Below are 12,795 nucleotides of genomic sequence, written 5' to 3' on the forward strand. Positions count from 1 at the left end.
CAGGGGGGAAAAAGTGTTACGGGAAATGTTTATCTTTTCCAAATCTTTCTGGAGGGCAGTGTAAAAGAAGTTGATGTGATTGAAGCATAATGTCTTTACTTGCCAGGGGAAATACAGGATGTCAGGAGGCTGATTAACCTGCCTTCACAGTACGAGCATGTGGCCCTAAATTTGTATCATATTAGCTTTCTATCTTCTGAAGTTGTCCAACTGCAAAGGCACAGGGAAACTCAGAAGGTGTGTTCACTGCAGGTAGAGAGTCAGATGGGAGCTGGGGGCCACATTCAAAGCCAGAGCTCTTCTGAACTTTTTGCAATATGAGGAGGGTCAGCTCCAAGAATATAGTTTAGATCCCTGTTTAGCTATAGGTAACTGAGTCCAAAGTGTGACCCCTTCAGCCAGAGGAACTACACAGCAATACTGCTTTTGTCAGCGTTGCTTGAGCTTGCATTGAATGTCTTGATGTGAAGAACACAATCTGATCTAAAGCTTATCTATTTATAATATGCACTCTATGAACTGTGTGTATAATTTTTTTATGATCCAGGATAAATAACTATTTTTCTGTGGCCTCCTGCAGCTCTGTAACTAACACTTTTCCTTGATTTACAAAACAAAGTGCTCACCCCTGGTTGTTAGGGCTTTCTATTTCGGGCTGGGGCAGCACTCCTGGAATGCAGCAGAGCACGACTGGGTGCTGCACCTCCACTCCAAGCAGGGAAGAGTCTCCCAGGAGCAGCACCCAGAGGTTTGAGGAGGGCCTGACAAAGCTCATCGCTCCGGCACAAAGCACCGCGGGCAGATATGTGCCTGCCAGCTCATGCCTCTAAAGACTGTAAGAACAGGCTGTTCCAGAGCATATATCATGAGATCCCCAACCTTACTGACACCTCGATGCCTGTTGGAACACCAATGAACAGCATCATTACTCTTAAATTTGTTAATAAGGTTGCTTACTCTCGTGTGACTTGTGTAAGATTATCCACCTGCATTAGACTGAGCCTATAATTTCTCCCAGTGCCAGCAGAAAATAGCCTTATGGTAAAATTATATCAAATTATGGATTTAGAAATGTTAAGAATATAAGTTTATAAAGTCAAGTGTTTCAAAGCTGAAAAATAACAAAATTAGGGTTGCCTTATTATTCTCCTCTGATTTTTTCCAGAGGATGTACTGTGCTCACATTAAGAGCTGAAATTATACCTCTTGTTCTTGCCCTGCCCTTCTCTGTTGGCAGGAGGAGATGAGCTTTAAAGACTCATTTCTCAGAGACATTTACAGGCCCTCAACTGTCTCACTATGTTTCTTACTTGTTAACTATTTTACAACCTCCAAGCCAGAAGAACTGGTGCCAGTGCCTCAGCAGAGGATGTGGAAGCTCAGAGCCCATGGTCAGTTTGGACTGATGGATGAACAAAGAAGAGATTTTGCAGGACAAGGAAACGTGTGATGTGTAACTGAAGACTCTGTCACACTGGGAGAGGAGGACTCTCCAGGCAGGTGACTCAGACTGTGGAGCACATTTGGGGTGTTTTTCCCTTCTCCCAGTCCACGTGGCTGTAACCACTCCAAGACAGCTGTCAGTGTCCCCACAGGCTTCTCTGCCCTGTTGGACCTGCAGATTTTTCCCACACCTATTTGTAAATAGCTGCTTGGTCACCCCAGTGGGTCCTAATTAAGCCTTTTAGAGTTCTCCATTGCAGAGTCCCTGTGATCTGTCGTGGAAGGGATAACTTACAAACAAACCTGATCCTCTTCACAGGGATCACCCAGAACAGAACAGCAGGGCCAGAGGATGATTTGCTAATTATGTCCCCAGCCTGAAAGACAGTGGCTTTGGTTCAGTTCCCTTCCTCATTACAGCTTTCTGCAGGATTTGTGGCAAATGGCCAAAGCCATCACCTGCCAAAGGATGCAAGCACAAAAAGGAATGAACAGAGTGAAATGCAGGCACTCAGGTACAGCACTGTGACTCCTCAGGTCACATATGCACTTATATTTTCAACAGCAAAACTCCCTCAAAGCCTATAGCCCAGCCCCACCACCCTCTGAGGGTTCAGTGCCCAGCTCTAACATTATCCTAAACATGGGTGGCATTGCCTCCAGCACTGAGCATCCACCAGCAGCTCCTGCAGCTTTATGGTATCAAACACCATCATCACTGCACTAGAGAGCTGAGATTGTGCCTCCTGCCTTCACCAGCCCTGTCCTTTGTGTGCTTTCTGCAGTGCTGGCAAAGCTTCAGCCACACTAGTGGACTGTCCTCGTGCCCAGCACTGTGACAGCCAGTGGCAAAAGCATCTTCCTGGGGAGCAGATGGTTTGGACCCCAACACAGTCACGCAGAACAGGACAGAGAACCTGAATTTCCTATAGCTTGGTCAAGGCCTCTAACCACTCATGTGCTTTTTATCCTCCTCACATTCCTCTTTTCCTTCATTAAAATAAAATTTAAAAAAGGCCAGTATCACTTCCATTTTTAAAAGGAACTACAGAAGCATTTTAATTACAGAGAAGAGTCTAGCTGAGTGGAGTCTACACAATACTTTGTCCCAATAAATTAAAATACCATCTTAAATATTTCCTCCTGTCCTTAAATTCACTTGCATCAGTGTATGGTCTGCAGTGTACTGCAAAAAAACTTTTCCACGTATGTCAGTGAGTGTAAAAAACTCTATAACCACATATGAAGTGTGTGGCAACACTAAAGTGGATCTAGAGAAACAGAAGTGGTGTAATTTTCATGCTACAGACTGCATTTATGTCACTGGATTATCAAAACCTTTATTCCCTTTGCTGTAACAAAGGCTCCACAATTGCAGTGCACCCATGGGACCACTGTTTACAAGATTCATTCAGAGATGCATCAACACTTTGAGTCCTGCTACAGGAGAACATTGTAGAACATTCACAGTCCATAAACCCTCACAGAACAACTGCCAAGCCCTACAACATCTTGCTTTCAGAAGAACAATTCCCTCCTTTGTACATCAAACAGCAATTTTCTCAACTGCAGTAATTTTGTATGTGATGATAAATTCGGATGGAAATCTGCCCAACACTTTCTCAGGAAATGTAATGCAAAGAACCTCTCTGAACTTACTGGTGTGCCTTTCCCAATATTCATGTATTATTTAAATACTTAAACAGACTTTCATTTCTTTGGAAAAACTGGGTACCTGTGTGCTCTTGACACTTGCACAGGTCTTTCTCTCCCAGGATTAGTCTCACTGTAGTTTGCAGGATTTACCATGACCACTTATAATCACTGGTTGAAAAATTGACAGGCTGAGGGATTTTTCCCAAGAAAAGCACTTTCTAGGGCTTAAGAAACAGATATCTTGGTAATCGAGTTCCGAAAGGGAAGGCACAGCCACGCAGAGGAAGGTCACTGTTGGCTGCAGTGTGACAGATCTGGTCCATATTCATTTATGGTGACTGGATGGAGACCCGGGACTTGGCTGAGTGTGGGACTGACCCCCACCCACTGCAGACCCCAAACACAACGAGATCTCACTGTGGGGACTTCCAGACTGACCCATTTGGGATAATACTCTTCACAAAACCCACACTGTGAAACTTGGGAAACTTCTTCCCAACTCCAGCAGCTCCAAGGAACCAGAGCAGCTGCAGCTGGAACTCTGCTTGGCATGAGCCCTTACAGCCCTTACCAGACCTTGTAGCACCACAGTAAATCCTCCAGTTTTTAATTACTGCACATTAAGTGCCCTAAGTCTTTCTCAGAAAAAAAAAAAAAAGCTAAGTCCATCAAACCCAAATAATAAAGTCCATTTCAAAAGATTTGTTATTTTCTTTTTGGTTTTGCTTTTTTGTGTGTGTGAAAATATGCCTTTCTGAACCAGGAGTTTTGCTTCAGCCCAGTGACTTGGGATTTCAAAGGTAAGGTACAAGTTCCAACCTAACCCTGTATCACTTTACTTTAGGGCACTGAGTCTGAAGGCCACTAGTTCTGATTAGTAATTAGTTCATCCTTAAAAAAAAGCTGGAAAAAAATCAAATAGGAATTGAAAAATAGAAGAGATGTTATTTTCTTCCTTCTGTCTGTGTATAACAATACAGTGTAAGAGGGAGAAATTTATCATCTCTAAAATTATGAAGGATAAGGATGAATGTAAGTAAATCCATTCAATTTTCTAATTAAATACAATATTCCCTTTGTTTAGTAAGTGAATTTAGATGAATTTATATTGTTTTCTTATGTATCTAGCCTACTCAAGATAATTTATTTCAGTAGCATCAAGATTAATTCCTAGATTTTTATACATTGGAATTATAATTTCTACACAAATGAGGATATAACCATAATCCAACCCACAATAAATGCAAATAGAAACAAATCTATACAAGATCTTAAATAATAGATACAAGATAAAGTGTGGCCTATATGTAAGCAAATTTAAGACAAAGTTATGGCAGCCTGAAAGTTGTTCTCCTTGCTTATTAACGTTAGTTAAATTAAATATTTATATTTGGACTTAAATCAGCTTTAAATCTTGGCTTTGTTGCAAACCTCTAATGGCACATCTCCATTCTTACCAGAGGATTGGGCTGGAGAAACCTCAGTCCTCCCAGAGTGCAAAGCTCCCAGTCTTTCATTTCTGTACCTGTTGCAGTATTTCCCATTTCACCTCCTTAAACTCAGTAGCTCTCACACCTTCCCTGTGCCACACAGACCTTGGTATCAACATCTGTACATCAAATTTGGAGGTTGGTTCATAGAAATTCAATAATGTCAGTCTGACATAGTTTTTATCTGACTGTGATTTTTGCCAGCTTAAGGAGTGCACTGCTAAACTCACACCATATCCAGAGCTTTATGGGTACCAGAATATCATTGTCCAACTTGCTTCTTGAATTTACTCATCCACTTTGGTTCAAACACAGGTTATTTCAGTTCTATCAGCTCAGCTCCCTTTACTTCCTCTGACCTCTGGGTAAACACCAATGTTGTGGGAACCTCACAACATTTTAAATTATTCCCCAAACTATTCTAATTTTGATCTCTCTAATATCAGTAGGTAAAACAATACACTGATTATCTCATGTTGCATTCTACAACTAAATTTATTTATAGGACCTAGCTAGTTTTTCCCTATGAGAACTTTATTTGACAGGATATTTAGACACAATTTTATCCTTTTTACAAGCTGTCCCTTTTTAACATGACCCTTAAAGAACACGTAATTATACAGTATTACAATAATTTTCTATAAAGCTTGTGATTGTCCTTATTGCTACAATAACAATTTTGCTGCTAGTATTGCTTGACTATTTTTTATCAGAATAAAACCACAAATCCCAATATTACTTGTTATTATAGTCCATATTAGTTTCTATTACAGTTTGCTTTTAGATTTCTAGAAGCAGGAGTCACTTTTAACATCAGCATAGAGGCAATACTTACTTTTACACATCTCTGGGGGTTTCTGAGTTCAAATCCATTATTATCAGATCAATCAGCTGACCAGAAGATGACCTAATCCCATTCCCATTGCTGACAAACATAGTCCTGTTAACACAAATAGGGTAATGTAGAAGAATTGTGGATTACAAGGGGCTTTTACTTGTTTGTTTGTTTTTACATCTCCGAAGATGTTACCCAGTGCAATTCTGCATTTTGAGATACAAAAGCACAAGAGCTGGTTACAGTCCTGTGAAGAAACTGTTTAATTACACAGATTTCCTGGAGAGGTGATGTTGCCTGAAGGTGTTGGAAGCCGGACTAGATGATCCAATCTGAGGTCCCTTCCAACCTGAATTATTCCAGGATAGACATCCCATCCCAGTGAGTCACCAGGCATCTTTAAAATTAGCTGGGAGTTTCTTTCCCCCCAGTGCTTTGGGTGTGAAGAAATAATTCAGCTTTTCTGGTTAGACTTGCTAATGCCCTTCTTGCACACACTGTTTCTTCTACAATGGACACAGAAAAGATGCTTAATTTCAACTTTTTCTCCTCTCTAAGGCTGTGTCATTATCTTCTCAGTGGCAGCTTTTCCTGATGCCTCCCCAGTCAGTCCCCCAATCCAGAGGGATACACAGGTAGGAGAGGAAAGTGCTTCCAGCATGGTAGATCCTGGAGGGGAAGGAAAAGATCCTGATACAGGGAAAAGCTTAAACCAGGAGTTCACCTGCCAGCTGTGGGAGGCAGAGGAGATGTCTTGGGGGCTAAACAACATCTGAAGATGAGAGCAGATCCTGGAGGGTGACAGGAGGAGTCAGGGTTTGAATTTACTTCCTTTGCCAATGACTCCATGGAATTTCAGTAAGATTTCCAAATGCATCCACTCACCTTGCATCAGGAAGGGGAGGCTCTTTGGCTCAGTAGGACTCACAGAGATGCACAAGACACTCCTCCCAGGTGCCTTGGCCCTGTTCAGGAGGAAGCATCACTGTCAAAAACATTTGAACAATTGCTGCATTAAATTTGTCAGGTTTGAAACTCAGTTTCTGGGCTGCTTGAAGGAGAAATGCTCTGCAAAAGCAACACGTGGGGGTTTTCCCCTCATACTTAAAGAAGATATTTACAATAACTTACTATTTGTTCAAATGGTGAAAATCCCTTTTAATTACATATATTTGCTGAAAAACTTCATGGCTACACTGGTTTTATGAGTCATTTATTAGAAAAGATTGAGGTTTTTAAGAGGATCCAGCTGTAACTTGCCCTGAGCACTGTACAAATTCTTTAGTAAGTGCTTTTTTTGTGTCTGAGTGATTGAAAAAAATACCCAGTAGTTTTGTTTATCAATGCAAAAACTTGTTTAAACATATTCAGAATTGTGTTTCTGGTTTTATTGAAAATAATCTCTCTGTTTCTCTTATTAAGAATGCTTTCATACACATGATCAAAATGATGAAACCTTACACCTCAGATTCACAGAGAATTTGAGAAAATGTAACAGTGGTAACTTTTGATGTTTTCTGAAGTAGGAAGACTACAAAATATCTCTATCTGTGCTTTGGCTTGGGGATAAGTACTTTAAAAGCACAGCACATGATGTTCTTTTGCCCAGAAAAAGAGAAGTAAAATAGACTTTTTTGGCAAAATAATTATCCTAACTTCCACACAAATCATCCAAGCAAACCGAGTCTGATCCCTTCACTGCAGCCTTGCTGGGAGTCAACATTTGGCACCACTGCATGCCTGTGCTTTCCAATTATTGGAAGGAAAAGATAAAGAAAAAATGAGGGAAAGTTGAGATCTTATAAAAAACCACCTAACTGTGATGGTGCTTGGTTTAAATATTAAGAACATAAACAGTAAAATCTGCTCTGCTTTCCTTTGCTGTGCCTCAGCTGATTTTTTTGTGGATTCAGAGGTGTTTAAATGTTCTACCTGTGCAGAGCAATAAAATGCAACAAGGTGCCCAACATCTCCAAAGCCTTGTGCTGGGTCTGCTGCCTTCACTGACTAAACATCCCTGGAATAACAGTTTTCCTTCTGAGTTACCTAAAACCCACAAACACTGCCAGAATTGCATCATTCTCTGTCAAGATAAAGGGAGAAACAAAAGAAAACCCCTCCTGAAATTCCTGATATTTTTACCCAGGCAACCTCCCAGATCCCAACGGAGACTCGAGGCTGTAACTCAACACATGATTTTGCATAATTGGAGTCATCTTAAATTGCAGTCTTCTAGTGTTGCTAACCCTGGAGTCTGACCTTGGCTTTAATTTTTAAAAGTTTACTTTGCTGAAGCTTCTCCTTCTCAGCTCCAGTGATATTGAAAACAATGAGAGAGCAGCTAATAACTGCAAAGTGGGCAAACAACAGAGCAATCATCCAACTTTTCTGTACTTGGATACCATTTTAAACACAAGTGATATTAGGAACAGAGCATGATTTAAATGTGCTTTGACACGGGAGATGATACCGGGGAAGATAAATGTTTTAAATCAAACTCTATTTAAGATAAGCAGAGCATACAAAGTAGCTACTTGACTCTTGATTTAAAAGCACAGTTATTCAGATACAGGCTTACATATACAGAACTGTATCTGGAAAATAATTTCAATGAGCTATTATATTAGTAATGAAAATACAACATGCTTGGGCAGGATGCCATTTTACTTGTTATTATTCTACAACTAATTTTTACAACTTGCCAAAGTGCATGCTCCATTCTTATTTGAAGCCAAATTTTAAGTACAGGTGCACCAATAGGTAAGAAAGTATTTCAATAGCTGAAGAAAAAGCTTATATCCAGAACTGAAGCTGTGCAATCAATGTCTTCAAGTGCTCAGCTGTGTGCCAGAGGAAAAAGACTCAGAAAGAAAGAGATTGATGCTTTTGCCAACTCCCCAAAATCCTGGGCTACAAACACTTCACTTTTTGTGCAACTTTAATATCAGACAAGCCAAAATATTTAATTCCCAAGGACCAGGATTTATATTTAGTCCTAAATTTTCCTCTATGTCAGCAAAGCAAATTGCTGCTTTGAAAACAGGTGGGATAAGGGTCCACTGCCCTGGATCTAAGATAGTCATTAAAACAAGGGCAGACTGGGACTAGCTGTTAACATTGGGATTTAGTAGCCTTTTAAGCTCATTTTGACCTGGTATAATGCCAAATTTTTGCATTAATTTCAAAGTTTGAAAAAAATAATTACACTTATTAGGAATTTGACGACTTGATACTTAGTAAGGGTCTGGAGACAAAAAAAAATAAAAATAAATTTGAACAGGACTGAGCCTCCTGAGTTTTGCTGCTCATGAGAAACGGTCTGAGAAAAAGAGATTCATGTTTCTTAGCAGATTTGCTGCCAGCTTTTCTCACAGGAAGCACCAGGCAGTGTAAACTCCAGGGCCACATCAAAATGAACACATTTTATACCTGTGGGAAGCAGGGAGGGGCAGTTTTCCAGTAGTCACAATAATTAATCTCCAGCAGTTGAGAGGGTTGATAGATGAGGTATTAGGAAGGAATTCTTGGCTGGGAGGGTGGGGAGGCCCTGGCACAGGTTGCCCAGGGAAGCTGTGGCTGCCCCATCCCTGGGAGTGTCCAAGGCCAGGTTGGATGGGGCTTGGAGCCACCTGGGCTAGTGGAAAGTTGGAACAAGGTGATCTTTGAGGTCCCTTCCAACCCAAACCTTCTGTGTTTCTGTGACACAAGCTGATCTAACACACAGTGGTGCCACTGGGGACTGCAGGGAAAGGGTGACAATAACCCAAATGTCATGTGAGATCTGCTACTGTGCAAACTGCAAGGGCTGAGAACTGACTGCTCCAAGGTTTTCAGGCTGCCCAAGCACCAGTCCTAGGTCAGCAGTGAGAAAAGGATGAAATGCTGCAAATTGTAGAATGTGATGATCTTAAACCTCAGTGTCTTTGGAAGTGCTCTAATGAGAACGCTCTGCCCTGTCACACACGACAGAAAAGGCACCACTTTGTATCTGGGCCTGCAGTCAGTGGTTATTTCAGCTGGCCAGTAACACTTCCCAAGCTGGAATGTCAGCTGCTCCGTGTGGGGATTTATGGGGGAAGTGCTGTCCCAGGACATGGCCAGAAGCGCTCCTGGCAGAGCACCAACCTTTCACTGAGAGATTTTAACTGTAAAAATAACTCCACCAGCCTGACATCCCCCCTTTATAACTGCATCACTCTTTGCTTCTGTGTCAGTCTGAACAAACCACCAACTCCGTTACCCTTTAGTCAGACTAAAATCCACAATGTTTCTTTCCAAGACAAGTCAAAGGTGGAATCAAATAAAGAAGTAAAACATTTAGTATTTTGTGTATCTCCCATTGCCCTTTGGGTAACAAATAAATAAATAAAATCAAGAGCTTGTACTTCAAGCAATTTACTCTGGAGGACAATTTGTGTGCTTTTTTCCAGGCACCAGGAAAACCTGATAAATCTGCTGCTGTTTGTGTTCACAGCATCTCACACACTCCTGAAGTGAGATGCTCACCACGGCCAGGCAGCTATTGCCTCCTGGAAGGAAGCAGTTATTGCTTCTCCTGTCTGCCACTGGAAAACTCAACAAGCTCATTCTGCACCTTTTATATTCTGAGAGAGCTGCTGTTCCCTTCTCCAGCTACCTCATGTATTAGCATTTGATCAACATTAACACAGACACTGTCTAAAAGCTGTTTTACTTCCTCTCCTTCTAAAATTCATGTTTCTCTTTACAACTCCCAATTGCTTAAGACCATCACCACCGGATGGTTTTCTCCAGCTATTTCTGAACAACTTAAAACCTTGTGAGTTTGAGAGATCCTGTGATTGTGAGAGAGGCTTTGGTTTTTCACAGAACTCTCTTTTCTCTAGTGCCAGCTTTTTTTAACACCCCTTCAACCACAAGGTACAGCAATCCCCTCAGTTACAGCAGCTGCCTTCTGCAAGTCTACACATTCCTCTGAAGGATTCAGGGAAAAATGTGGCCTCTTTATTCAGGTGAACTGCCTAAAACTAATGAAATGAAGCTGAATGTTCTCATAGTTTTAAGTGAGACGAGGAAGACACTGAGTGTATTTAACAGAACATATCCTCAAACTTGGCAACTTTTCAAACAACTCAATGATGCCCCACATGACGTGATCAACAAATGCCACCTTTTAGTTTGAATGCTCTTTGACTAAAACACTTGTGTGCAGTGAGCCCAAACAGGAACTGCAAAGGTTTGTGTCAGAACATGCTGACGAACCCACCCTGATTGATCTGCACTTGGAAATTCATCTGCTCATTGGCTTCCTCTCCCCTAAGACTGAAGGGACTGTCTGCTCTCAGGGGGACACACACCTTATTCACGAAATCCCTTCTCACCTTGGCGTTTATTTTGCTGTGGTTTGCTCTGTTTGCTCTATTTGGAGTGTGGCTTTGAGTCATCTCCCAAAGTTCAGGATAGTTTTCCAGTGAGCTCTTCAGAAAGTGGCTTTGATGCCGGTTTTGGCACTCGGCTCCCGGCACATATTTCATTTGTTACTTTAGACGTAATTCCCCGTCCAGAACAGCCCAAGAGCAAAGCAGAGGAACAGCCTCCAAATATGGTGAGAGCAGAGCCAGTCTCTGGAGCAGTTCAACACGGCGGCGTGCGGAAGAATGAAGGGAACTGGGACGAGTTTTCAATCACGCTCGAAATAGACTGTGGTGAAATGTTCAGAACTCAGAACTACACAGAAAACCCTGAAACAGATAAAAGAACAGCTCTGACCCTGTTAGCAAATAGAACTGTCGTCATCAGCTCCAGCAATAAAAAGCTGCTTAAACCCTCTGAAATCACGTCCAATGAAACAAAGGTTAAGCCCAAGTCCTTAATTCAGTTTTTGGTGTAGAGAGAGCCAGTAAAGTTTATACCATGAAACACAAAGGATGAAGTTTTTTCCAAAGCAATTGTACCAGAAAGTTACAATAAAAATACTTACCAGAAAAAATACAGATTAAGTATCCACCAGCTGAATCTTAATTCGGATCACACAATTCTTTTGGTTTTAATTAGGATTATTTTATTTCTCCCCACTATTGACGGATGTTCCTTTCATCAGTCTCCCAGCTTCAAATTCACACTATTTCACAGAATTCTGTGTGAGGATTATGAGGCAAATTACACGAGGGTCTCAAATAGCAGTAACGTTAATCAAGTGAAATGTTACACGTGTTGTAGCCAAATATAATCTGGCCACCAACAATAAAATTTACACAGGTTTTTTTTAATGTGAAAAATATAAGAAAACAGGAAGTTTTCTATATCTGACCCTGGAAACACGTGAGCCTGGTATTCACATGCAACACACTTCACAAACACCAGAAAGCCAAGAGCACACCTCACACAGCAGGAACATTTTTTAACTTGGTCCTTACAAGCAGCACCCAGCACCTGCTGCAAACTGATTCCCGTTCTCTTGTCCCCCAGCTAGAAAGAAATCAGGCAGATTTGATGCCAGGCTGTTGGATAAAGGAGTGCCTGAGGCTGCACAGCCACAGCTCTCTGCACTGCACTTCAACACAAAGGCTTGGACAACTTTTTAGGAAGACTTTACTTCTCCCAGAGCTCACTTTTAAGTTTTACAAAACACGAAAGAGTGCATCAGATACTTTGGATTTGTGTACTTTGGAAAAGAATAATTTGGAATCACACAATTGCAATTTAAAATATGTAACTGTGGTAGCTTTTGAATCATAACTATAAAATATTGGAGCTCGTATCCATAAAGGAATTAAAGCTATAAATTGCATGAACACTTCAAATTGTTTCTTGTCATAGATGTTTAATTATTTAGTTTAAAATAGCATGTAAAAACTCCTTAAAAATAGCATATTTGAAAATGCTTATCCAAATGCAATTGCTATGCACAAGGCAAGACTTTTCATTTAAAAAAAACCCCTGACATTTTGTATTTTGTGCTTCAGTGTTCCTTAAAAATAAGCACTAAGTAATCTACAATTAGCAAAATATAAGCATGTTTAAGCTATGAATTATAAGCTAATGAAATAAGCTGCTTTAATGGGAAAACATTTTATTAGGAAATGGAAAATACTCATAGACTGAGAGTCAGCAGTTGCTTCCAAAGGATGCCATTAAGCTGCCATTATTTTGGCAAAGCTCTGGTCTCAAAGAGGCAGATTTTCTTACTGTATTGTAGAAGTCCTTGACAAATTACATAATATTCATTAAATTTAAATGGAGACCCTTGATGTCTCCTGTAAAGATGTCCCAGGGAGTCGATTTTCAAGGAATTCATAATGTAAGCAGCAAGTTATCGGAGAAGGAGACATTCACCACCTAAGAAGGCCTCAAATGAATGATTTAGAGAAGGGGGTGATGTGACACATCGTG

This window comes from Chiroxiphia lanceolata, chromosome 8, assembly GCF_009829145.1.
Source record: "Chiroxiphia lanceolata isolate bChiLan1 chromosome 8, bChiLan1.pri, whole genome shotgun sequence".
Taxonomy (NCBI): domain Eukaryota; kingdom Metazoa; phylum Chordata; class Aves; order Passeriformes; family Pipridae; genus Chiroxiphia; species Chiroxiphia lanceolata.